Source organism: Oncorhynchus mykiss, chromosome 9, assembly GCF_057628025.1.
Source record: "Oncorhynchus mykiss isolate SJ-2025 chromosome 9, ASM5762802v1, whole genome shotgun sequence".
Taxonomy (NCBI): domain Eukaryota; kingdom Metazoa; phylum Chordata; class Actinopteri; order Salmoniformes; family Salmonidae; genus Oncorhynchus; species Oncorhynchus mykiss.
Window position 1 is genome coordinate 39452616 of NC_143030.1, and position 25747 is coordinate 39478362.

At 42.0% G+C, this 25747-nt stretch overlaps 2 protein-coding genes across 17 annotated transcripts in view; one reads left to right on the top strand and one right to left on the bottom strand.

The window, feature by feature from the left end:
* LOC110531155 (membrane-associated guanylate kinase, WW and PDZ domain-containing protein 1) overlaps window positions 1–25747 on the bottom strand; it is a 314347-nt gene that overhangs the window by 282638 nt on the left and 5962 nt on the right. The window lies entirely within an intron of this gene.
* LOC110531962 (renin) overlaps window positions 1–25747 on the top strand; it is a 197052-nt gene that overhangs the window by 124659 nt on the left and 46646 nt on the right. The window contains exon 1 of one of the 2 annotated variants that reach the window (XM_036987861.2): window positions 6122–6339. The exons of the other annotated variant lie outside the window; for it this stretch is intronic. The gene's annotated coding sequence lies outside the window, so the exon portion shown is untranslated. Of the gene's footprint in view, window positions 1–6121; window positions 6340–25747 lie in introns of those variants that run through there. 2 annotated transcript variants of the gene reach the window in all.

Here is a 25747-nt window from a genome sequence, read left to right on the forward strand (position 1 = left end):
AAGGGACTACTAGGGGGGCACTTGAACATTCGTAGTGTCATTCCAAAAAGTGATCAAATTCAACATCTACTCACAGACTCCAACCTTGACTTTCTCTGCCTCTCAGAGACATGGCTCCATAAACACTCTCCATATGCTGCTTTGATTGTGCCTGGCTACAATGTTTTCAGGAGAGACAGGATTGAAGGAAGAGGAGGGGGTGTGATGATTTACATTAAAGAACATATCCGATGTAAACATTTGAGTGGTCATGTGATAATGAACTAGAATGTATCGGCCTGAACGTTACACTGTCTCCCCAAATGTCTTTTACCCTCATTGGAATGTATAGGCCACCTTCCACCAAAAGTGTGTTTTTTGATCAGTTTAATACCATGCTTAGGGAATGTGATTTTGGGAAAGAGGTCATCTTAATGGGAGATTTTAACATAAATTATGAAGACAAGTGTTGTAGGAAAACCCTCAAACGGATCACTAATACCTTTGACCTTACACAGCTAGTTAAAGGGCCAACCAGGGTGACTTGTTGCTCTAAAACACAGATTGATTTGGTGTTCAGTAATAAACCAGAGAGAGTGACTAAATCATTCAATATGGTTACTGGGCTGTCTGATCATAATCTGACACTTATAGCCAGAAAGCTGTCTAAGAGCAGGTTTAACCTCTCTACTGTTAGAAAGCCGGATCAACTCAGAATACCTAAGAGTGAATTAAACTATTTTGAAAAAGCAATTAAGGGAATAAACTGGAATGATCTCTTGTCCTATACAGACGTGGAAGCTGATAGTCAGGTTTTTCTATCCACAATCCAGACTACAATAAATGGCTTCCTAAAGAAAATCAAATCCAAACCTGGCCAAAAGAGCACTCTTCCTTGGCTAAATGGAGAAATCTGGAAATTGATGAAAGAACGAGATTATGCTCTAAAAATAGCCCTAAAATCTAAATTAGAGCATGACAGACGTAGGTTTACCATGTTGAGAAATACGGTGATGAAAGAAATCAGACAGGCCAAGGCAAACTTTTTTATTAACATAATTGGTGAAGCAAAGGGAAATTCTAAATTGATATGGGAGAATCTAAAAAAGTTAACAGGGAAAGACCATAGTAACACTGCAAAAAGACTAGAAATCATGGTGAATAACAATCTAACACAGGATGCAGTCGAAATAGCAATAGCCTTCAATTCCTACTTTATTGACTCTGTCAGGGCACTGACACAGAACCCCTCCACTTGTTTCTTGGGCTCAGTGCTAGTGAATGACACTCAACCTGTCTTCATCATAAGGGAGGTTTCTGAGTCAAAGGTGAACAAGGTGATTAGCTCACTAAAGAACTCTAAAGCCAAAGATGTGTTTGGGATGGACTCTACCTTTCTTAAAAACTACAAAGAGTCACTCATTGGCCCCATTACTAAGGTCACCAACACATCTATTGGTCTCGGTGTGTTTCCAAGGGTATGGAAGTCGGCCATAATAACGGCCATCTTTAAATCAGGTGACCCTGCTGACGTGAGTAACTACAGGCCCATTAGTATACTACCTGTGGTGTCAAAGGTTGTTGAAAAGTGTGTAGCAGAACAACTGATTGCCCACCTCAACAACAGCCCCTTCACATTACACTCCATGCAGTTTGGCTTCAGAGTGAAACACTCCACAGAAACGGCCAACTGCTTTCTTCTGGAAAATGTGAAGTCCAAGATGGACAAAGGGGGTGCTGTTGGGGCTGTGTTTCTGGACCTAAGGAAGGCTTTTGATACTGTTAACCATGAGATTCTCATCACAAAATTGTCCAAGTTCAACTTTTCCCCTGATGCCTTGAGATGGATGAAATCATACTTTGAAGGCAGAACTCAGTGTGTCAGAGTGAGCAATGAGCTGTCGCCCACTCGTAGCTATGATGTGGGCGTGCCCCAAGGGTCAATACTTGGGCCCCTCCTGTTCAGCCTGTACATTAATGATCTGCCTTCTGTCTGTACTGGGTCTGAAGTTCAAATGTATGCAGATGATAAAGTGATATATGTGAATGCAAAGAGCAAACAACAAGCTGCACAAGAACTCACTACTGTAATGGTCCAGGTTACAAAGTGGCTCAGTGACTCGTGTTTGCATCTCAATGTGAAAAAAACTGTTTGCATGTTCTTCACAAAGAGGGCAACAGATGCTACTGAGCCAGATGTCTATGTGTCAGGGGAGAAGCTCCAGGTGGTATCCGATTTTAAGTACCTTGGCATCATACTTGATTCCAACCTCTCTTTTAAAAAGCATGTGAAAAAGGTAATTCAAATAACCAAATTCAACCTAGCTAATTTCCGATTTATACGAAATTGTTTGACTACAGAAGTAGCAAAACTGTACTTCAAATCTATGATACTCCCCCACTTAACATACTGCTTGACTAGTTGGGCCCAAGCTTGCTGTACAACATTAAAACCTATTCAGTCTGTCTACAAACAGGCTCTCAAAGTGCTTGATAGGAAGCCCAATAGCCATCATCATTGTCACATTCTTAGAAAGCATGAGCTCTTGAGTTGGGAAAATCTTGTGCAATACACCGACGCATGTCTTGTATTCAAGATCCTTAATGGCCTGGCTCCCCCTCCACTCAATATTTTTGTTAAACAGAAAACCCAGACATATGGCAGCAGATCCACAAGGTCTGCCATGAGAGGTGACTGTATAGTTCCCCTAAGGAAAAGCACCTTTAGTAAATCTGCATTCTCTGTGAGAGCTTCCCATGTCTGGAATACACTGCCATCAGACACACATAACTGCACCACATATCACACTTTCACAAAATGCTTGAAGACATGGCTAAAGGTCAATCAGATTTGTGAACATGGTCCCTAGCTGTGTGTTGCCGCTTTCCATGTTGTCTGTAGCTTGTGAGGTGTGGAAACACTTTGTTGCTTTTATGAATTTTGTCTTGCTGCTTTTTGTTTTATGTTGCTCTGTCTGTATGCTACGTAATGCTTGTCCTATGTTGCTCTGTCTGTATGCTATGTCTTGCTTGTCCTATGTTGCTATGTCTTGCTTGTTCTATGCTGCTATTGTCTATATTGTAATTGTTTTTAATAACCTGCCCAGGGACTGCGGTTGAAAATTAGCCGGCTGGCTAAAACCAGCACTTTTACTGAAACGTTGATTAATGTGCACTGTCCCTGTAAAAATAAAAAATAAACTCAAACTCAACCCTAAACCGCAACTAAATATTGTAATGAATAATGTGGAAATTGAGCAAGTTTAGGTGACTAAATTGCTTGGAGTAACCCTGGATTGTAAACTGTCATGGTTAAAGTATATTGATCAAATCTAATAACATTTAATTTGTCACGTGCCAAATAAAACAGGTGTAGACCTTACCGTGAAATGCTTACTACAAGCCCTTAACCAACCATGAAGTTCAAGAAATAGAGTTAGAAATATTTACTAAATAAACTAAAAGTACAGCTGGTTGGGAGCCCGTAAAATGGCAGCTAGCCCCTCTGGCACCATTATCACACATCAACAGTAGCTAAAATATGGAGAAGTGTGTCCATAATAAAGCACTGCTCTGCCTTCTTAACAACACTATCAACAAGGCAGGTCCTACAGGCCCAAGTTTTGTTGCACCTGGACCACTGTTCGGTAGTGTGGTCAGGTGCCACAAAGAGGGACTTACAAAATTACAGTTGGCTCAGAACAGGGCAGCATGGCTGGCCCTTAAAAGTACACGGAGAGCTAATATTAATGACATGCGTGTCAGTCTCTCATGGCTCAAAGTGGAAGTGAGATTGACTTCATCACTACTTGTTTTTGTAAGAAGTGTTTTGACAAGCTGAATGTACCAAACTGTCTGTTTAAACTACTAGCACACAGCTCGAAAACCCAGTCATACCCCACAAGATATGCCACCAGAGGTCTCTTCACAGTCCCCAAGTCCAGAACAGACTGCGGGAGGCACACAGTACTACATAGAGCCATTACTACATGGAACTCTACTTCACATCAGGTAACTGATGCAAGCAGTAGAATCAGATTTAAAAATCAGGTAAAAATACACCTTATGGAACAGCGGGGACTGTGAAGAGAACACACAAATGTACAGACACACAGGCATACAAGTGCTAGCACACACACACGTACATTTTAATATTGTTGTATGGTGGTATTATACATGTTGTATTGTAGATATGTAGTGCTGTAATAATGTTATATGATGTACTGTTTTATATTCTGTTTTATGTGTAATGGAAGTGCCTTATTGTGTTTGGACCCCAGGAAGAGTAGCTGCCTTGGCAGCAGCTAATGGGGATCCCCAATAAATAAAAACACTACAAATTCAAACATGGTTGGGTTAGGAGCTAAGTAACATTGAATCGCCAGCCTGTAGGCCTATTACAGCAGGTTTTTTGTGGACTGATTTAGAGTGCGCTCTGGTCACGTCCACATAGTGATCCAGCTCTCAGTTATTACAATGTTCTATGTCGTGGGTTGTTTTCCTAATAGGCCTATCTGTATTCATTAGCCGTTTATGTGATATTATGTCTTGATATCTTGAAATACAGTGCCTTGCGAAAGTATTCGGCCGCCTTGAACTTTGCGACCTTTTGCCACATTTCAGGCTTCAAACATAAAGATATAAAACTGTATTTTTTTGTGAAGAATCAACAACAAGTGGGACACAATCATGAAGTGGAACGACATTTATTGGATATTTCAAACTTTTTTAACAAATCAAAAACTGAAAAATTGGGCGTGCAAAATTATTCAGCCCCCTTAAGTTAATACTTTGTAGCGCCACCTTTTGCTGCGATTACAGCTGTAAGTCGCTTGGGGTATGTCTCTATCAGTTTTGCACAGGTTGGATGGAGAGCATTTGTGAACAGCAGTTTTCAGTTCTTTCCACAGATTCTCGATTGGATTCAGGTCTGGACTTTGACTTGGCCATTCTAACACCTGGATATGTTTATTTTTGAACCATTCCATTGTAGATTTTGCTTTATGTTTTGGATCATTGTCTTGTTGGAAAACAAATCTCTGTCCCAGTCTCAGGTCTTTTGCAGACTTCATCAGGTTTTCTTCCAGAATGGTCCTGTATTTGGCTCCATCCATCTTCCCATCAATTTTAACCATCTTCCCTGTCCCTGCTGAAGAAAAGCAGGCCCAAACCATGATGCTGCCACCACCATGTTTGACAGTGGGGATGGTGTGTTCAGCTGTGTTGCTTTTACGCCAAACATAACGTTTTGCATTGTTGCCAAAAAGTTCAATTTTGGTTTCATCTGACCAGAGCACCTTCTTCCACATGTTTGGTGTGTCTCCCAGGTGGCTTGTGGCAAACTTTAAACAACACTTTTTATGGATATCTTTAAGAAATGGCTTTCTTCTTGCCACTCTTCCATAAAGGCCAGATTTGTGCAATATACGACTGATTGTTGTCCTATGGACAGAGTCTCCCACCTCAGCTGTAGATCTCTGCAGTTCATCCAGAGTGATCATGGACCTCTTGGCTGCATCTCTGATCAGTCTTCTCCTTCTAAATTAACGATGTTAACATTTCTACTCGCATTTGATCTTTTGGATAATAACTATGGGACATGATTAGTGATAAGATTATACGTGTGCATGCTAGCAACATGAACCAACATTAGCAAACATTTGCAATCTGTGTTTGGATTAATTCTGCGTTAGGAGCTGGGCTTTTAACAAGTTGAGGTGCCCATTTTCGGGAGCGTTAGGCTGGAGTGACACGGTGATTCTTATAAAGTACAACCAAACTTTTTTATTATAGCTCCTTACATCATATCTCTATCACACAAATACACAATATTGGAAAATCCAGATCTTACAGAGCATGGCCTGGTATTGAGTAAATACCTAAGTAAGCGCTTCAATATGAGGGCAGTGATAGAGTCAATCCCAGCATGTACTGCTGACTGCTAATGAGGTTACTCAGACCAGCCCCTTCCAGCCACAGATATATAGGAGATCAATATATTTGATCAGACAATGGTGCAGAGGCTGTTTATCCCAGACTGAGCTGTTCTGGTAAGGCTACCAGAGCATTAGATCACTGCAGTGAGTCAGTAGATGGATGTCAGCCAGCAGGGATACACCCTAAGACAGGAACTCCACCCAACAACACTCACCAGAGAACTCATGTACTATAACAGCAGAGCTTTTAATCAGCATACACAACGTCGCTACATACTGATGCATAATTCAAACTAGTGTATAATATCTATCTGTGGATATTTCAAAGAGTTTCGTCAAGAAAGTGTGCAACATACTTTGCACTGAAAACAATGATTTTCTATTAGATTGTGGATTTGGGGGATTGTTGCGAGACACATAACAAGTAAGTAGAGAATAAACATGTCAATATCCAGCCAAGTGTAAAGGTTATTATAGTGCTTACTGCTTACAGGTCAGCTGATCACTCACATGGCTTATGAGTAACTTGCATCTCTTATGATGGACAGAGAGAGCTGGAGGATAGAGAGAGGAAGAGAGGGAGTCATCCTTTAGAGATCACAGACAGACAGGACACAGATATCACAGACAGGACACAGACATAGTGAAGACCAAGTTGTTAATAACACATAGGCCTTTCAATTCTGATAGCTGCAGAGGATTTTTTAAACCTATTTTTAACACTAAACATTCAGCCATAAAAAGGTTAATTACGCCCATGAGTATTCCTTTAAATACAGAGGCCACTCCAAACGAACATGTGTTCCTGCCACACCAACCTTGATGACAGCGAGGCGAAATGAAAACCATTTTCATATACTATCAGCATCTACAATAGGTTTATTTGCACTGTTGAAAACCACAACAAAACTAAAGCAACAGACCTAACGCTGAACTATGGTTCAACTCTATACAGCAAAGTCTATAATGATATAGATATTACTTTCCAGATGTGTGAATTCATGATCGGCACAGCTTAAATGTACATTTATCTCCACGATACAGGTCCCTGAGAGTGTGTGAGTGTGAGCATGTGTTTACAGTAGTCAAGTGTCTCAGTGAGTTCAATACTTTTATACGAGTGTGCTTGTTTGAGTGTACTGTGTGCAGAGCACCTGACTCAAATCATGCACATTGCGCATTGAAATGTGAACAAGTTTTTCCAGTGGGCTGGTGGGGACTGGAGACAGATTTTTAGTTACTCTTGAATGTCTCCCTATGTAAACAGCTACCATAGAGCAAAACAAGAGAGCCAAAACAACAGTGTTATTGTGCATGGAGAAGATGTCCTCCTCCGCAGCAGAACAGTATATGACCAGAGCATTAATGAGACTCTAGACCCTGTGGCTCCAGTCTAAAAGCAGGCCCTGGGGCAGAGGCCCACCTGTCTATCAATGCAGGCCCCTCACCTATCAGGTTGAACAGATATACTCTCATACAGCTTGGCTCTCTGCTATTACTGTCCCAGTACCCTTAAATGGCCTCGTTATCTCCTTGGACAGTAAAATTATTATATTATATTCCTCACTGTGGATATGAGAGAAGTGGGAGAAGAAGAAGAATTGGCTAGAGTACATCATCTTAGGAATGCATGGCCCCTGTCAAAATACAATGAAACCTTCTATCACCTTACAGTATATAACAAAAACACTGAATAACAACAAGGCCTGAATAATTTATCTGACTCGCCCTCAGATGAGCTTCCCTATCTAACCTTGGCAAGCAGCCATTCTTCCTGGTCAGTAATGCGGGATCAGGCACTCAAAAATTCCTTGAGATATCAACAGACGGAAAGAGAGAACCATCTAGAAAACAAAATAATGGATTTAGCTGTCAGGAGATCTCACTGACGCACACTGAAAGTTCAGAGGGCTGGGAAGATGATAGATCAGTTAACACACTCTACAGTATCCCTCTGGATTGTCTGTAAAGACAACGATAACGGTCATTGGAGTTTATATGATGCCATAACTTGTTTGATGTTGGCCATGCACTTTATTTTAAATCACCACAGAATCTTAGGGAGAAACATACAGGCAGTCAATCAGACAATAACAACAGAATTCTGCCGTTATAGTTCCACAAGCACAGTCAAATACAGACACGCTTAGGTTAATCTTTAGAGAACCTGGAGGAGAAAGTGATAGTCAGGCCATAAGGTCTCAGAAGACCCCAACCTGCTGTGCATAATCCACTCATCCATTATGTAAATAAGACATTTTAATTGTATCTTATCAGCATTCAGCCAGTACAGCTGTTGCAATGTGTCATTACATGCATATGGATTCTAAAATGTCACCTTTTTACACGTCAGCTGAAAATACGGAAACTATTCAGGCCCCTCTGGAACAGGTTTTCATCAAGGACCTCTCTGTTCTTTGCTCCATTCATCTTTGTCTCGATTCTGACTAGTTTCCCAGACCCTGCCGCTGAAAAACATCCCCAAAGCATGATGCTGCCACCACCATGATTCACCGTAGAGATGGGGCCAGGTTTCCTGCAGAAGTGACGCTTGGCATTCAGCCAAATTGTTCAATCTTGGTTTCATTAGACCAGATAATCTTGTTTCTCATGGTGTGAAAGTCTTTAGGTGCCTTTTGGCAAACTCCAAGCGGGCTGTCATGGGCCTTTTACTGAGGAGTGGCTTCCGTCTGGCCAATACAATAAAGGCCTGATTGGTGGAGTGCTGCAGAGAGGGTTGTCCTTCTGGAAGGTTCTCCCATCTCCACAGAGGAACTCTGGAGCTCTGTCAGAGTGACCATCGGGTTCTTGGTCACCGCCCTCCCAAAGCAAAGGGTCTGAATACTTCTGTTTTAATTTTGGGGTATTGTGTGTGTATATTGATAAATAAAATGCTTTATTTAATCAATTTTAGAATAAGGCTGTAACGTAACAAAATGTGGAAAAAGTCAAGGGGTCTGAATACTTTCTGAATGCACTGTAGATGTGATTTATTACAGACCAAATTGGTATATTATTGTATACAATGTTTTGATATTTCAAGCTTCTCCATATAATGTATGTTAAGTATGTATATAAAATAATTGAGGTATACATTGAAGCAACGGTTTTGTTTGATTAGGCTTAATTAGTACTGATTAGGATGTTGAGAAACAATAATCACATATGGCATGGTATTACTGCTCACTTTCAGCAGTTTAATACTGTCTGACACAAAGCTGTGTTCTTGCCAGCATCTACCAACGTCCCCATTTCCCAACACAGTAAAGCATTCATCCTTATACCAAAGATGAAAGAATTATGATGGTTCACCGGTTTGAGAAAACTAACAGACAGATCAGAATACATTGTGCACTAATGAAACAATCAACCAACAGAAAGATGGAGAAATACAGTAGCCAATCGCATGGCTTCAAACTAAAGGGCACTTGTGCTAGCGGAACGCAACATTTGTGTTTGTCGCTCAGAATCTAATCTAGTGTCTTATCATTTCTTCCACTGGCAACACACACAGTTCATTACACTAAGAACAACATAACTTCCAAGAATGATCTTATTTTGGGGGTCACTTTCAAGATGCTCCTCATTCACTGTAAAAACCCAATCGTAAAGGTACAGTCATTCTGAAAAGTATTTTGTCTCTCATGGCTAACTACCAGGAAGTTTGAAAAGACAGGCTGAGTGGGCAGGGATCTTATATTCATGAGTTTGCCTTGACTGACAGCTCTTTGAAATGTCAAGCAACTTGGATGCAGTGAGCATTTTTGGAATGAAATCGTCCCAAGCAAATTTGGTGATACACAAAGCAGCTCAAACAATATTGAAATTGCATCAATTAAATACATTTTTATTATACATCTCCCATTTGGCATGTCTTATGATGTGGTTCACAGCACCGCTGACTGATGTGTTGACTTGACAACTGCGTCTTAGTTTTGAACGACCCTTCCCCCTCTTTTGTTCCTTGCTGGCTGAAGACCAGGCTAGCCAGTAAATAGCTAACACCAGACACATGAAGACCTAGCTATCCAGTTACTAGCTAACACCAGACACATGAAGATCTAGCTAGCCAGTAACTAGCTAACACCAGACACATGAAGACCTAGCTAGCCAGTAACTAGCTAACACCAGACACATGATGACCTACCTAGCCAGTATCTAGCTAACACCAGACACATGAAGACCTAGCTAGCCAGTAACTAGCTAACACCAGACACATGAAGACCTACCTAGCCAGTATCTAGCTAACACCAGACACATGAAGACCTAGATAGCCAGTAACTAGCTAACACCAGTCACATGAAGACCTAGCTTGCAGTATCTAGCTAACACCAGACACATGAAGACCTAGCTAGCCAGTAACTGCTAACACCAGACACATGAAGACCTAGCTAGCCAGTAACTAGCTAACACCAGACACATGAAGACCTAGCTAGCCAGTAACTAGCTAACACCAGACAAAGATGAAAGCGGAAACATAAGTATCTTTGCCATAGATGAATAGGGTAAACTTTTAATTATATTTGCTGACACCCTGCAGTCAAATTTTGCCACCAGTAGAATAGCTATCTAGCTTTATAAACCACAGCCCTCTGCAAACACGCCTTCTCAGATGTTGGTTACACAGTGGTATTTATTTAAAATAGCTAAAAGACTATCATATTACCATTAGTGTATTAAAATGATAGTTAAGGCGATGCCACCTTGGCCACGTAATAATGGATCCAAGTGTTTAACATGGGGAAGGGGACCAGTAACTTTACAATCAAACTTTATCAATGTAGAAGCAGCAGTAATTGATCATACTTGGTCATCATACTTTGATCTGGTTTCCTTAAAATATTATCCAATATCATGAGCTACATGATTGTGACTGTTCATGACCTTTAAGTAAAAGCGTTACTTTGAGTGGACTGACGCATCACATCCCAATACTGGTTGACTAAGGCCCCCAATCCGGCAACTCTCAGCAGTCTGTTGAAGATGACTCCAGGCTGTACAGAATGCAGGGAGTTGGGTCTGCTCTGATACAGAGGGGTATGCAGAGTGTGAAAGTGTACTGTAACGTGATGTGTATATAACAGGGATGTAGGCAACATAAAGTACAGTAGTTGGGACGTGCATATTGCAACATCTCTAAGGATGTAGATCATTCTGTTTTGTGGATGAAATGAGGACAGATAGCACCGTATCTTGTCATGAGCTTATTGAAATGTATCCCTGTGAGCGGCATTCCACAGCAGCTGGAGTCATTTCTAGGTTTTTAACCACTTCTGTGCAGGCCAGAGTATAGGCATTCATGATGAGTACATACAGTGGGGTTTGGTTGGGCAAATGATGCAACCATTAAAGCAGCTATTACTCTAAACGAATGCATAATGCGGGGAAATATGTGTGGTCTGTCCACAGGAATGGAGAGAACCGTAGAGACAGTCAGTCATTACCTCCATGAATCAAGTGAGAGTAGGATCTCTCCAGTGGGCTGTTATGGAGGTGGCACATTTCTCATCTCTCTGTGAGAGAAAGAGAGAGAGTGAGAGAAAGCGTGTGTGTGTGTGTGTGTGTGTACGTGCGTGCGTGCGTATGTGAGCAGACAGACAGGGCAAGGCCGACTGAGGCAGACTCCCTGTGGGTTAACACCTGTTTCTGCAGTACAGGAGACAACACAGACTTCTCCATCCATCTCCCAGACACAACCCCACTGAGGACAACACTGCTGCTCTACAAGGAATACAGATGGGACAGTCAGACAATGGTATTATTAGTCAATTCACACTGAACTTGTCCTTTGATTTAGGGGCTTTGGATAGTTTGATGAGGACGAGGTGAGAAGAGGATAGTAGCGTACTCTTCTCTTCACTACTGGCATTTCTCTGCTGTTACATTTCTCTGCTGTGGAAGATCTGTGTGTAAGGGCAATTCCAGCATTATGGGCCTTATACTTGCATGCAAAATCCCAACGTTAATGTCTCACAGAACGGACAAACAAAATATAAATTAAAGTTTGGAGGGGTGTGTCTATAGTACCCCTTGGGGGATTGTATACCCTAGAAAGCGGACGTCTAAATACTGGCATGTTGGAGAAATAAAGCAAATAAGAATGGATATGGATATTACATGAAATGGACAAGCTTTTAGGCTAGACTGAATATATTAGCAAAAGTCTGTGAGTTTGTAAGTCTTAGGTCAAAATAGGGCCAACTACCCTGCCATTCAGGTCCTCTACATCAGGTCTGGAAAATCGTTAAAGACTCCAGCCACCCAAACCATTGACTGTTCTCTCTGCTTTCACATGGCAAGTGGTACCGGTGCATCAGATCTGACACCAACAGGCTCCTGAACAGCTTCTATCCTCTAGCCATAAGACCAGTAAATAGCTAACAAAATGGCTACACGGACTGAGTTGACACTATTATTTCTATTTTTGAACTCTCTATGCTCACTCACAGGACTTTACTCATTCACGCACACTGACACGCCAACACACACATAACATACACACACACACACATTTATACTGACTCTACACACAGGCACACACATACAATCTTCATTTACACTGCTGCTTGTCTGTTTATCATACATCCTGATGCTCCAGCCAAGCCAAGCATCACACAGTTCTTCTCTCTTAACTCCCTTTCCCCTCTGTGTCTCATTCACTCAATTGCATTCCGGCCACTAAGTGCACACACAAAAACTCCCATTAGGACTACAGAAATAAATGCCTATAAAACCGTATCTAACTGGTGGGATACACAAGCTACTGTATATTCCTTACCAAATGACAACAGTTTTATCACAAATAAAAAATAGACCGGTTGATTGAAGTAGGAAATATGTGTTCCAACAACCAGCTGCAGTTTTGGAGTAATTGTCTCCCATCTCTTTTCTGCTTAGGCTAATTTACGAATGGCTAGTGCCATTTAGAATTGGTTAGCCTAGGCTACAACCCCCATTAACGTGAACAGGTTCCACTTGAAATATGCAAAAACTTTAGTTTGATGAAGACAAAGAGCGTATTTTCATCAATCATAAAGCATATTCCTACTCAGCAAACAGATGTTGTGGCTGTAATTCATCACCAAGCAGTGTTCAATGTGGAGCTGTTAATCCATTTAGAAAATTCGAAAGAATCGACAGAATAAACTAAATCCAACGTCTGTATTGGGAAAAGAAGACTGAAAAAGTTGTCTTTCAAATCACCAAATTGAGCCCCATTTCAAATTATTCTCTTTGAGAATCACTTTTCCAGATGCGAGATGCGCATCACTGTGAACTTTCTGTTATATTTTATTCTTTTTTTTTTACATAATGATTTCTTTTACTATAAAATAGGTGTCACATGTGCCTCTCATTTATCACATTTCTGTACCTTATCTGGATTATTATCGTAACAATTGCACCGATGTGGTCAAATTATATATAGCCGGTTAAGATATGTTGTATGAATTAACAATGGAAATACAATTTAAAAAAATGTGAACAATTATTTAATTATTAGGCCTACTATCACAATTTTACACATATTTTTTTCCATTCTAACAAGAAGTTCCTTCATTCCACGCCTTGGCACATGTGTGTACGACTGGGCATAAATGTATGCACACTCTCAAGCAAATGTACATTTTACGTAGTTTGTGCCTACGCATTATTTTTATAACCCTTATTTTACCAGGTAAGTTGACTGAGAACACATTCTCATTTACAGCAACGACCTGGGGAATAGTTACAGGGGGAAGGAGGGGGGATTAATGAGCCAATTGTAAGCTGGGGATGATTAGGTGACCATGATGGTATGAAGGCCAGATTGGGAATTTAGCCAGGACACCAGGGTTAATACCCCTCCTCTTACGATAAGTGCCATGGGATCTTTAGTGACCACAGAGAGTCAGGACACCCATTTAACATCCCATCCAAAAGATGGCACCCTACCCAGGGCAATGTCTCCAATGTCTCCTACAGGAAAGGGTGCTTCCTACTGGCCCTCCATCACCTCTTCCAGCAGCATCTGGTCTCCACTCCAGGACTAACCCTGTTTAGCTTCAGAAGCAAGCCAGCAGTGGGATTAAGGGTGGTTATTGATAAATGAGGCCCCTGGATTGTACAATATTTGCACATTATTCTTTTTAAAATGCTTCAAGCTCTGTCAAGTTGGTTGTTGATCATTGCTAGACAGTCATTTTCAAGTTTTGCCCTAGATTTTCAAGCCGATTTCAGTCAAAACTGTAATTAGGTCACTCAGGAACATTCACTGTCATCTTGGTAAGCAGCTTCAGTCTATATTTGGCCTTGTTTTTAGGTTATTGTTCTTGCTGAAAGGTGAATTTGTCTCCTAGTGCCTGTTGGAAATCAGACTGAACCAGATTTTATTTTAGGATTTTGCCTGTGCTTAGATCTATTCTGTTTTTTTTTTATCAACAAAATAAACTCCCTTGCAGATGACAAGCATAACAAATAGCACGCAGCCACCACCATGCTTGAAAGCATGAAGAGTGGTACTCAGTGATGTGTTGTGTTGGATTTGCCCCAAACACAACGCTTTGCATCCTGGGAGAGAGAGGAGGGACACATGGCTGATGAAAGAGGAATCACCCACCAGGAGTATAGGTCACCGTCAACCCAGAGTTAATTTCGGCAACAAAAATAGTGACACAAATATTTGGCAAACCTATTTTTCAGTGGCAATTGACTAAATAGACCCAGACCAAAATGAGGCAAAATTACCCCTGTAACCTTAATCTGACAATTAATTAGAATGGACAAGAGTTTTTTGAGCGAATGAGAGCTTTTCAGTGAAAAGCACAATTAATATTAGCAGCACAGATGCACAGCACAGTTCTGTTCAGCAGTGGGAAGGACCCAACCGGTACACACAGCCTAGCCTACATCAGCTGGTGAGCTGCAGAGGTGCAGCGATGAGTGTGGGCAGACAGGCAGGCTTCACTCTGGCTTCACTCTGGCTCGCTTACACATATCACCAAGGCAACACTCCTGCTACTCCGTAGCTAACTACTCACCACCAGCCTTCTAGTTAGATACCCTTTGCCTGGTTAAGAAACACAAGCTTCTTTATAAAATTAAAAACAATAGCAGCATTAACTTTAATAGTAAAACAACAGTTTAGATGTTTTTCTCTCCCTTGAGTAAAGAAAGGTTTTTGAATATGTAGTCTTGTACATTCCCTTTGGCATTCATAGCCAGGTTCTGTAGCCAACGTACTACCCAAGTTTCCCTCTTTTATCCTCAGAGAAAACAGCTTGATTCTAGCCATCACTGTTCAAAAGATATGACCCATAATACCGGCACAACATTTTCTTCTTTCTATTGTGCATTGCCGGGCCACATTTTACATTCATAAAGCATGTACCAGGTGTTCTAAAAATAGGATACTGGCGGACCGTACCGGTAACCATTTGTTTAGGCTACACCTTCTTCATGTTACCTCATTAGCTAGCTATACCTAACAACCTGGGGTGAGTTCAGCAGGACACCATGTTTTGGAACGTTCAGAAAAGTGCTATGTAGAACAAACTCGCCTCTGACATGTTGAATAAGGAATAACATTGGCTTTATTCATCTACTTTCTATCCGCAATGTTCAAAAACTTTTTACAACTGAACGTGGCCCTGATAACATTACCAGTAGCCTATATGCAAACATTTGATGGCACAGAAAGAAAGGGAAATGGATTGCAAACAATTTAAAGACTAAATCCCTCTTGCCACTATCCAATGACTGGGTAAATAACTTCAGTTTGAGTTAATGTGGACCCAGTGACTCAGACTTGAGCACTTGGACCAGGACTCGAGCACGGGGACTTGGATTTCAGCCATAGGGACGTGTGACTAGACTTGTGACCTGACCATCGGCGACTCAGACTTGGACTTGAGCTCAGGGGTCTTGGGACTTGATTAGGACTCAAAGTTTAGTGACTCGACTATATCACTGCGCGAAACCGTCATTAGCTCCCATTCAGTTATTAGCAACCTGCTCTACTTTGAACATCAATGTGGCTGTGGCGTCTGTAGAACGTTGATAACAATGACAATGTGACGGAGGTGCAACCAATACTACACTGAACAAAAATCTAAACGCGTTGGTCCCATGTTTCATGAGCTGAAATAAAAGATCCCAAAAATGTCCATATGCACAAAATTCTTATTTCTCTCAAATGTTGTGCACGGTTCTGTTTACATCCCTGTTAGTGAGTATTTCTTATTTGCTAAGATAACCCTACACCTGACAGGTGTGGCACTTCAAGAAACTGAAAAAACAGCATGATAATTACAGAGGTGCACCTTATGCTGGGGACAATAACAGGCCTCTCTAAAATGTGCCATTTTGTCACACAACACAATGCCACAGATTTCTGACATTTAGAGGGAGCCTGCATTTGCTGAATGCAACGTTGTGAACAGAGTGCCCCATGGTGGCGGTGGGATTATGGTACGGGCAGGCAACGAACACAATTGCATTTTATCAATGGCAATTTGAATGCACTGAGATACTGTGACGGGATCCTGATGCCCACTGTCGTGCCAAGATTTGTACACAATTCCTGCAAGCTGAAAATGTAATTATCCCGCCATTATTTGCTAGGAGTCAGGACCAATTGACTGTCCTTAGTAACAGGTAACATTATTAATAACAAGTTGAGTATTTCGATCCTGCATAAGCTATATAGCAACTTGACACAAACAGTCATAAAGCCTGTTTTTGCTATGTAAAGCATTGTGTTAGGCTACTATTGTCAAGTGCTTGCTGTTGGTGAGTGAAATAGTGAGACAAGGCACAAGACAACAATGATGAAAGCCTCTCAACTGGGAGTTGACTATGACTGACAGACAGTAGATAAGAGCCATATAGGCAAGTCAAAGTCCTCATATCCACTGTTCAGTGTGAGATGACAGAACAACACAGTGAATCACTGTCATATGCCTGAGTTTCTAGGGCCACAGTTTAAGTTATATGAAGGCATTATAACCAAAACTGTCGTGTGAAATGACACTGCAATAAAAAGTAGTGTGTCACATAGTTTTTTTTTTGTTTAAATTAGGTTACAGCAGGGCATTTCAATGTAAAATGCTGCATGAGCACTAACATGTGAAGTTCATAGGAGCACATCAAATTTGATGTAAAAATTAAAGCTAAGAGTTTTATATTTTTGAGAAATTAATATATATATGTATATATATACATATTTCAACAATTTTCCATCCTAAAAATGTGGAAAAAGCAAAGACTATGATTTATGGTCCAACAGATGGAAAAGGGGACTTAGAAAACATCCAGCAGAAAAGTATTAAAATGATATTTTCACACTCTGAAGTTGAAATAACACCCTGAAATTGTGCGCATTATGTTAATGTAAGAGCTTTTTGAAGAAAATGCCTGGAATTTCAGCCTGTTCAGGTGTGATAAAACTTCTGGCCCACATCATGACGTCACAATGTGATCTGACTTAATTCATCTGGGTAGGAGGGTGGGCTCTAGACAATCATATCAGCCAATCAGGGATGTGTATGTAAATATATTCAAATTTGTTTCCTAACGCCCACACGATCAGACTGAGCATTTCAAGGGCCAAAGTAGGCTCAGGGAAATACATTATTTTTTTTTAAATGTGAGTTTTTTTATTAAATAAACACACACAGTGATTTAGTAGACATGCAGTGATGGTTTAAAAATACAATTACAAACACTGCATGGGAGCTTTAAAAGCTATTAGAAATGCATCAAGACAATAATGTTGAAGACCCCTGCCAACCAACTCAAATAGAGGTAGACCTACCAATTAGTTATAGTGTTTCTACTGAAAACAACTTGATTTATGATTTATTATATGATTAAAACTAGTGATGAGGGTAAAAATCAATACAGTTACATTACGCAATATAATTCTTAAGCAATAATTCTTAGATTTGGCCTGTGATTGAGGTTATTGTCCAGCTGAAAGGCGAATCCATCTCCCAGTGCCTAGCAGAAAGCAGACCAAACCAGGTTTTCCTCAAGGATTTTGCTCCTTAGCTGTGTCGAGCACAGATCTGGGGAAGGGTACCAAAACATTTTGCAGCATTATACAGTGCCTTGCGAAAGTATTCGGCCCCCTTGAACTTTGCGACCTTTTGCCACATTTCAGGCTTCAAACATAAAGATATAAAACTGTATTTTTTTGTGAAGAATCAACAACAAGTGGGACACAATCATGAAGTGGAACGACATTTATTGGATATTTCAAACTTTTTTAACAAATCAAAAACTGAAAAATTGGGCGTGCAAAATTATTCAGCCCCCTTAAGTTAATACTTTGTAGCGCCACCTTTTGCTGCGATTACAGCTGTAAGTCGCTTGGGGTATGTCTCTATCAGTTTTGCACAGGTTGGATGGAGAGCATTTGTGAACAGCAGTTTTCAGTTCTTTCCACAGATTCTCGATTGGATTCAGGTCTGGACTTTGACTTGGCCATTCTAACACCTGGATATGTTTATTTTTGAACCATTCCATTGTAGATTTTGCTTTATGTTTTGGATCATTGTCTTGTTGGAAAACAAATCTCTGTCCCAGTCTCAGGTCTTTTGCAGACTTCATCAGGTTTTCTTCCAGAATGGTCCTGTATTTGGCTCCATCCATCTTCCCATCAATTTTAACCATCTTCCCTGTCCCTGCTGAAGAAAAGCAGGCCCAAACCATGATGCTGCCACCACCATGTTTGACAGTGGGGATGGTGTGTTCAGCTGTGTTGCTTTTACGCCAAACATAACGTTTTGCATTGTTGCCAAAAAGTTCAATTTTGGTTTCATCTGACCAGAGCACCTTCTTCCACATGTTTGGTGTGTCTCCCAGGTGGCTTGTGGCAAACTTTAAACAACACTTTTTATGGATATCTTTAAGAAATGGCTTTCTTCTTGCCACTCTTCCATAAAGGCCAGATTTGTGCAATATATGACTGATTGTTGTCCTATGGACAGAGTCTCCCACCTCAGCTGTAGATCTCTGCAGTTCATCCAGAGTGATCATGGGCCTCTTGGCTGCATCTCTGATCAGTCTTCTCCTTGTATGAGCTGAAAGTTTAGAGGGACGGCCAGGTCTTGGTAGATTTGCAGTGGTCTGATACTCCTTCCATTTCAATATTATCGCTTGCACAGTGCTCCTTGGGATGTTTAAAGCTTGGGAAATCTTTTTGTATCCAAATCCGGCTTTAAACTTCTTCACAACAGTATCTCGGACCTGCCTGGTGTGTTCCTTGTTCTTCATGATGCTCTCTGCGCTTTTAACGGACCTCTGAGACTATCACAGTGCAGGTGCATTTATACGGAGACTTGATTACACACAGGTGGATTGTATTTATCATCATTAGTCATTTAGGTCAACATTGGATCATTCAGAGATCCTCACTGAACTTCTGGAGAGAGTTTGCTGCACTGAAAGTAAAGGGGCTGAATAATTTTGCACGCCCAATTTTTCAGTTTTTGATTTGTTAAAAAAGTTTGAAATATCCAATAAATGTCGTTCCACTTCATGATTGTGTCCCACTTGTTGTTGATTCTTCACAAAAAAAATACAGTTTTATATCTTTATGTTTGAAGCCTGAAATGTGGCAAAAGGTCACAAAGTTCAAGGGGGCCGAATACTTTCGCAAGGCACTGTATGTGCCCAACAAAACAGTGGCCTCCATCATTCTTAAATGGAAGAAGTTTGGAACCACCAAGACTCTTCCTAGAGCTGGCCTCCAGGCCAAACTGAGCAATCGGGGGAGAAATGCCTTGGTCAGGGAGGTGACCAAGAACCTGACAGTCACTTTGATAGAGCTCCAGAGTTCCCCTGTGGACATGGGAGAACCCTCCAGAAGGACAAGCATCTCTGCAGCACTCTACCAATCAGGCCTTTATTGTAGAGTGGCCAGATGGAAGCCACTCCTCAGTAAAAGGCACATTACAGCCTGCTTGGAGTTTGCCAAAATGTACCTAAAGGACTCTCAGATCATGAGAAACAAGATTCTCTGGTCTGATGAAACTCTTTGGCCTGAATGCCAAGCATCATGTCTGGAGGAAACCTGGGACCATCACTTTGGTGAAGCATGGTGGTGGCAGCATCATGCTGTAGGGATGTTTTTAAGTGGCAGGGACTGGGAGAGTAGTCATGATCGAGGGAAAGATGAACGGAGCAAAGTACAGAGAAATCTTTGATAAAAACCTCAGGACCTCAGACTGGGGTGAAGGTTCACCTTACAACAGGACAACAACCCTAAGCACACAGCCAAGACTGGCAGGAGTGGCTTTAGGCTTAAGTCTCTGAATGTCTTTGAGTGGCACAGCCAGAGCCCGGACTTCTAACATCTCTGGAGAGACCTGAAAATAGCTGTGCAGCGACGTTCCCCATCCAACCTGACAGAGCTTGAGAGGATCTGCAGAGAAGAATGGGAGAAACTCCCCAAATACAGGTGTGCCAAGCTTGTAGCGTCATACTCAAGACTCAAGGCTGTAATCACTGCAAACGGTGCTTCAACAAAGTACTGAGTAAAGTGTCTGAATACTTATGGAAATTTGATATTTCATTATTAATTATTATTCTTTATTTGCTAACATTTCAAAAAAACTGTTTTTTGCTTTGTCATTATGGGGTAACAGGATCCACAGCCACCTGTGGAGGAAGAGATCCGATCTGCCCCCACTACTTGTCACCTGGTCTGGGTGTGAGAGTACAGGGCGTGCCCTACTCCCTATGGACCCTGCAAAGCCCTGGTTCTTAATGGGAACCCAACAAGTTAAAGCACAATGGAGGTGTTATTTGTTTCCCAGGTGGAGAAACTTATTTTGCTCCCCTCTCATTAGAGAAGGGGAATTTGCTGACTTTTGTGTGAGGCTGCATGCAAAGGCATGGAGAGGGCTTTGACATCTCCTTCACATTACAGCTCAGTGTTTTGTTTAAACTGTCTCGGGTCTCTGGATTTGATGATTCTCTGCTTTGCCTTCAGAAAGTTTTCACACCCCTTGACTTTTTCCACATTTTGTTGTGTTAAAAAGTGGGATTAAAATTGATTTAATTGTGATTTTTTTTGTCAACCATCTACACAATACTCTGTCAAAGTGGAAGAATAATTCTAACATAAAAAACATATATTAAAAAAACAAATATATCTTGATTACATATAAGTATTCTAACCCTTGAGCCAATTAGGGCTGACCCCATTTAGTCTACTGGTTGATTGTTAGGTCAATAAGCTGTAGGTCAACCGATCATTTTTGTATTTAGCAGTTGCATGTCTTGATTGATGCCTGTCTCAGTGGACTAATCCATTGCGGAGGCCGCGGGGATGGTACACAAGTATCACCAGTAGTACATTTACCGTTAATTCCCAGAATATCTAATCTACAATGTTTGTTTGGTTACGATCATTTTCACCTGTCCTCGTTATTGTCTCCACCCCCTCCAGGTGTCGCTTGTTTTCCACAGTGTATTTATCCCTGTGTTTTCTGTCTCTCTGTACCAGTTTTGTCTTGTATGTCAACCAGCGGTTTTCCCGTTCTCCTGCTTTTCGCATTCGCCTTTTTTGAGTCCTCCTGGTTTTGACCCTTGCCTGTTTCTGGACTCTGTACCTGCCTGCCTGACCATTCTGCCTGCCTTGACCATGAGCCTGTCTGCCACTCTGTTCCTCCTGGACTCTGGATCTGGTTTTGACCTTTTGCCTGTCCATGACCATTCCCTTGCCTACCCCTTTGGATTAATAAACATTGTAAGACTCCAACCATCTGCCTCCTGTGTCTGCATTTGGGTCTCGCCTGTGCCTTGATAATTTCTGTTCATGTATTCAATATATTATTATTATTATTATTACAGTCTTATACAGTTCTCATTGTCGGAGTGGACACATTGTTTGCAGAGCGCACAACCTAGGCTACACCTGTGAGAAACAAGTTTTGGTTAATTTAATTCCATTTATGAGTTGTCAATTTATTCCTTGTGTTTTGTTTGGAACGCTACTATCAATGTTGAGTAATTACGCATACAAGTAGGACTAGACTACCTGGCCTGTGCGCAAATATAGGCTTATAAATATGCCCATTTGGTGATCTGATAGTATTTCTGATTGTCTTATCTCACCACCACTAATGAGCTGCGGAGCTTCTCAAAGTAATTTTTTCTTCACCTCTAACAACAAGTAAACAAAGTCTATTGTTACATTCATTGACAATGACAATAGTTCCTCAATGTAGCCTATTTATTTGAAAAATCTTTCCAGCTCTCTCCCATTCAATAACTACTCTGAGTGAAAGAGGAAAAAAATGTCATGCTCTGATGAGGTGGAATCTTCATAAAATAGGCCTACCTGATTATTTCTTATCCCTTAAGCAAATACTCTACAGCTGTGTCCATGTCTGTCCGGAGCTCACTTGGTCAGGAAACTCAATGTTGCAAGTTTGTTAGTGCAAGCTTTGGCCTGGACCAACAGTTGATAGCTGAAATAATGTTTCAAGCTCCTTGCAGACAGGCAATGCATAGCCAATGTGATTTGTTTCTATATTAATATTTTCTACCTGCAGGCTGTAATGTTTTATTTGTTGGCTTTATGTTGGCTATTTTTACATAGTTGGCAATAGAAGTCACATTTAGATTCGTATAATTTTCATTTTAATACATTTCTTATTATACGATATGAAGACTTTATCATACAAATCATGAAATAGTTCCATGAAAATGTGCATATGAAAATCATAACTGGCATGCAGATGAGTAGAAATGGTTGAGACACTCCAAATGGAAAAGGTGTAATGATTCTCCTCTTCGTCTGAGGAAGAGTAGTCAAGATCAGACCAAAACGCAGCATCGTAAGTGTTCATCATAAATTGCACGGCTCTGGCAGCTCCGGAGAGGAGGGCGGCTCTGGCAGCTCCGGACAGGAGGGAGGCTCTGGCAGCTCCGGACAGGAGGGAGGCTTGGTTCTAGGAACAGGCACAGGACTCACCAGGCTGGGGAAACATACAGGCGGCCTCTTCCTTGGCCAAGGCACCGGATGCACTGGGCCGTGGAGGCGCACTGTAGGTCTCGAGCAACGAGCCTGCACAACCCGTCCTGGCTTGATACCGCCTGTAGCCCGGCAAGTGCGGAGAGTTCGAACAGTCCACACTATGCTGTGCTGGCGAACCGGGGACACCGCTATATGGCTGGTGCCATATAGCCCGGGCCGAGGAGACGCACTGGAGACCAGATGTGCTGAGCCGGCTTCATCCCTCCTGGCTCGATGCCCACTCTAGCCCTGCGGATTCGAGGAGCTGGGCTGTGTAACGTACTTGGCTGTGAACGTGCACTGGAGACACCTTGCACTCCACCGCATAATACGGTGCCTGACCAGTATGATGCTCCACCCGGTAAGCACGGGGAGTTGGCTCAGGTCTCCTACCTGACTTCTCCAATCTACCCGTGTGCTCCACCCCCCAAAAAATTCTGGGGCTGACTTTCGTGCACTTTTCCTCGAGCCAACTCCTCGTAGTGTCGCCACTCCGCTTTGGCTGCCTCCAGCTCCTCTTTGAACAGCATTCTTACATAGGTATTCCTCTTGTCCAGATGGGTTAGGGCAGCGTGCAGTGTGATCGATTGCATCATCTGTGGACCTATTGGGGTGGTAAGCAAATTGGAGTGGGTCTAGGGTGTCAGGTAGGGTGGAGGTGATATGGTCCTTGACTAGTCTCTCAAAGCACTTCATGATGACGGAAGTGAGTGCTACGGGGTGGTAGTCATTTAGCTCAATTACCTTAGCTTTCTTGGGAACAGGAACAATGGTGACCCTCTTGAAGCATGTAGGAACAGCAGACTGAGATAAGGCTTGATTGAATATGTCCATAAACACACCAGCCAGCTGGTCTGCGCATGCTCTGACGACGCGGCTGGGGATGCCGTCTGGGCCTGCAGCCTTGCAATGGTTAACACGTTTAAATGTTTTACTCACGTTGGCTGCAGTGAAGGAGAGCCCACAGGTTTTGGTAGCGGGCCGTGTCAGTGGCGCTGTATTGTCCTCAAAGCGAGCAAAGAAGTTGTTTAGTTTGTCTGGGAGCAAGACATTGTGGTCCGCGACGGGGCTGGTTTTCTTTTTGTAATCCATGATTGACTGTAGACCCTGCCACATACCTCTCGTGTCTGAGCCGTTGAATTGTGACTCTACTTTGTCTCTATACTGACGCTTAGCTTGTTTGATTGCCTTGCGGAGGGAATAGCTACACTGTTTGTATTTGGTCATGTTTCCGGTCACCTTGCCCTGAATAAAAGCAGTGGTTTGCGCTTTCAGTTTTGCGCTACTGCTGCCATCAACCATGGTTTCTGGTTGGAGAATGTTTTAATAGATGCTATGGGTACAACATCACCGATGCACTTACTAATAAACTCGCTCACCGAATCAGCGTATTCATCAATGTTGTTGTTCGATGGACATATCCCAGTCCACGTCATCGAAGCAATCTTGAACCGTTGTATCCAATTGGTCCGACCAGCATTCAACAGACCTGAACACGGGGGCGTCCTGTTTAAGTTTCTGTCTATTGGCTGGGAGTAACAAAATGGATTCGTGGTCAGCTTTTCCAAAAGGAGTGCGGGGGAGGGCCTTATATGCATTACGGAAGTTAGAATAACAATGATATCCAGGGTTTTGCCAGCCCGGGTGATATAATGATAACATTTAGGGAGCCTTGTTTTCAGATTAGCCCTGTTAAAATCCACAGCTACAATAAATGCAGCCTCAGGATATGTGGTTTCCAGTTGACATAGAGTCAAATGAAGTTCATTCAGGGCCGTCAATGTGTCTGCTTGGGGGGGGATATACACGACTGTGATTATGACCGAAGATAATTATCTTGGTAGATAATGCGGTTGGCATTTGATTGTGAGGAATTCTAAGTCAGGTGAACAAAAGGACTTGAGTTCCTGTATGTTGTTATGATCACAACACGTCTCGTTAATCATAAGGCATACACCCCCGCCCTTCTTCTTACCAGAGAGATGCTTGTTTCTGTCTGCGCGATGAGTGAAGAAAGGTGGCTGTACCGACTCCAAAAGTGTGTCTCGAGTGAGCCATGTTTCCGTGAAACAAAGAATGTTACAGTCTCTGATGTCTCTCTGGAAGGCAACCCTTGCTCGGATTTCGTCGTTTCACTCGTATGCGAGTAGCAGTGCGCAATGTGCCCGTCTTCGGAGCCTGACCAGAAGACTGCTCCATCTGCCCCTTCTGCGGCGCCATTGTTTTGGCTGGGATCCGATCCATTGTCCTGGGTGGTGGGCCAAACAGAGGATCCGCTTCGGGAAAATCGTATTCCTGGTTGTAATGTTGGTGAGTTGACACAGCTCTTATATACAATAGTTCCTGCCGACTGTATGCAATAAAACCTAAGATTTCCTGGGGTAACAGTATAAGACATAACACACATAAAAAATAAAAAATACTGCATAGTTTCCTAGGAACGCGAAGCGAGGCGGCCATCTCTGTCGGCGCCGGAAGTGTATGCTGCCACCCCCGTTCTTCACGGTTGGGATGATGTTCTTCGGCTTGCAAGCATCCCTCTTTTTCCTCCAAACATAAGGAGGATGGTCATTATGGCTAAACAGTTCTATTTTTGTTTCATCAGTCCATAGGACATTTCTCCAAAAAGTACGATCTTTGTCCCCATGTGCAGTTGCAAACCGTAGTCAGGCTTTTTTATGGCTGATTTGGAGCAGTGGCTTCCTCCTTGCTGAGGGACCTTTCAGGTTATGTCGACATAGGACTCATTTTATTGTGGATATGGATATTTTTGTACCTGTTTCCTCCAGCATCTTCACAAGGTCCATTGCTGTTGTTCTGGGATTGA